General features: G+C 27.5%; 1 pseudogene; it reads left to right on the forward strand.

The window, feature by feature from the left end:
- Positions 1 to 2,142, forward strand: part of LOC135222480 (uncharacterized) — a 107,686-nt pseudogene extending 105,544 nt beyond the window's left edge.
- Positions 2,143 to 3,077: the final 935 nt, after the last annotated feature.

The following is a 3,077-nucleotide window of genomic DNA, read 5'->3' on the forward strand; positions in this document are numbered from 1 at the left end:
GTTCAGTTTATCTTTTTATTTTTTTTCACAAACCATTGTAACGAGAGAGAAAGATAGAGACAATTTAACTCAGCGGGACTTCCCTACAACTAACTTTAAGCGAGGCTTTCATAGGTTCCTCACAATTTGGCCTTTAACTTTCTTCCTAATAGTCCAGTTCGTATTCAGGGAAGGCTCCCTTTGAAGGAAATCTTTACTTGCTACCCTAATCTATATTTAACCCTACGAGTTATGCTTCAAAACGGACAAATGGAACTACATTTGGACATTTAGGACAAGTGCTTTGATTTTTATTATTCATAAGAAACATTTTTACCTATTATCCTCCATTTCTGTTACTTGTTTCCAAATAAATCCAGAAGTTTAGTATATATATATATTTATATATATATATATATATTATATATATTATAGTATATATATATTATCTATATATAGTTATTATACATAAGTATGTATAAGCGCGGTAGTATGTACCGTATGTACCTTAATGTGTGCCATGCATATAATGCTTTCTAAAAAAAGTTCACTTATCTCTTGCAGGCATCCGCGAGGGCTTTCTTTGGTTTCCCTGCGTGTACAAAGTCAGCTACTTCCGGTGCCAAAAGCAACGGAGGCCCTCTCCTTCCGAAGAAGGTGACGGCGAACGCTTTGTCCTACAACGACCATCCCAAGCAGAGAAATGCCGTAACGTCAAGCCGCAAAGAGTATGCTCGGCGTGCGCGAGCGATCATTCCTCTTTCCAAAGCACACCGACTTTGGGTTTTATTGGGCAAGTTCGTTGCTCGTTAACACTTTAGCCGATCTCCCTCCTTGGCTTTTATTAGACTTACGAAGGTTTGTTTTATTTACGAACTATATATATATTATATATATACTATATATATTTATATTATATATAATATAATATATTATATAGGTATATATTATGAATTATTTATATATATATATATTATTTAATATTATATAATGATTATTTTATAATATATACATATGTATATAATTTACATATGTATATATATTATTACATAATGTATGTATATTAATATATATATTATATAATCATTTATTATATATTATATATAATACATAACTTATATAATATTACCTATATATTATATTATTATATATATATATATTATATATATATATACTACCTAAATCAATTTTTGTATTAAGCTGGGAAAAAATACGTTGCAAAACCCATTGTCTTTCTACTGAAATATTCTTACTACTTTTTTATTTAATCTTCCGGACAAATTAAAAGAAAAAAAATTGGAATTATAGTATCTCAAGAGAAAACAGCAACAAACGCTGATTCCCGTTAAGCTGCAATTCTAATGCTTTTTTTCATGTTCATATTTTGCTAATCCGATTTTCAACGAAGAATTAATTTAATATCTCCAAGTTTTATATATTTTGGTAAAAAGGGAAATCCATATATATATATAATTATATATAATATAATATATAAATTAAATTATATACGTAATATACGTATATATATTATATAATATAATATATATAGTATATATATAAAAATAGATTAGCCCTTCTGATCCCTCCTGACTCTGAGTATTAACTGGAATTTTCATTCATTAATTTATAAATATACTTCCACTATTCACTTATTATTCCCAATCTCATTTTTTGAAAAATTCCACCCAGGCAGGCCTCAATTTCACTATTATTTCATTTATTGAATAAATTTAATTTTTATATTTCAAAATCTTCAAATTTTTTTTTAAATTCCTAGGATTCCTCCATTTCCACTATTTTTAATTTACTAATATTTTTTTATTCATTTCTCATTTTTTTTAAATTTCCAGATCGCCCTCGATTTCACTATTTTATTTATTTTATTCCACGGTTACTCTTTATTCAAATAAATTTCAATTTAATTTTTGAAAAATTCCAGGGCGCCCCCTCGATATCCTTTGTGGAATTGGTTATTCTTCCAATAATCCTCACCAATTCCGTCAGAATGCTATTTGCTATCTACTATTTTTCTTACTTTCAAAACATCAATACTTTTCCGTGTTAAACTAAATCTAAGTTTATCCTGTAATAAATTGTTCCTTTGTTAGACTTAAGTATTTTTTTCTTTTCTTTCAGGAAAAATCAAAAAAAATTAACAAATGACTGAAAAACGATTATGGCCAATGATCAATAAACAAAAGGGAGTGAAATGTCGTATGCTGCAGTTGTTGCGGTCTATAGAATTCTTTAAGAATTTTGCATATACATTATATAAAATCAAGCGACTATTGACTTTTAAATGTCATGTAAGTTCCGGAATTCTCCCATTTTTAAGCCCGTCGTCGGATATCCAAAAATCTAAAAGGAACACTTTTTTATTATACAAATAAGAAGAAAAAACATCTTTTTGTTAGTATCAACGATATAAGCATTGTTGTGATAAAAGAAAAAAAGGTTTAATATTATTGTAAATAAATTATATTGTGAGAATCATCTTCAAAACTAACGCTTTAGACTACCAGCTTGTGTAAAAAGGTTTAACAATTCTGCGTTTGGATTGTGTATAGCATGTAAATTTCTTTCGTATTATTTCTACTGAGATTTTCCTATCATGGTAGTTGCATAAGCAATTCCCTATGGATAATGATAATTACTAATATATATATATTAATAGTATATAATATATATTATGGAGGTACTCTTGAAGTTAGTGGTGGATGATGAGTGGATTGTGTGTGTGTATAATATATTATATATATTAATAATTATTATATATTATTATAATATATATAATATACATACATAAGTATATTTATATATACATATATAAATTATACCATATATATATTATTAATTATATATACTATATATATAACTATATATATCACTGAGGCGGTCTTTTTAATTTCCAAGAACTTCAAATGCCCTATGTAAACAGCAGTTTTCTCTTGTCTTCGCCTTTACTTACCTTCAAGGTCTTTTGAATTTTTTATAGAATTTTTCTACTAACTCACCTCCCCATTCTTTCCCACTTGATCGTGTTGTTCTGTTTGATTTTTCACTCACTGCTTTCACCTTTACCCTTGAATTCCTTCTTA

The sequence above is a fragment of the Macrobrachium nipponense genome, chromosome 3 (genome assembly GCF_015104395.2).
Source record: "Macrobrachium nipponense isolate FS-2020 chromosome 3, ASM1510439v2, whole genome shotgun sequence".
NCBI classification, from domain to species: Eukaryota; Metazoa; Arthropoda; class Malacostraca; order Decapoda; family Palaemonidae; genus Macrobrachium; species Macrobrachium nipponense.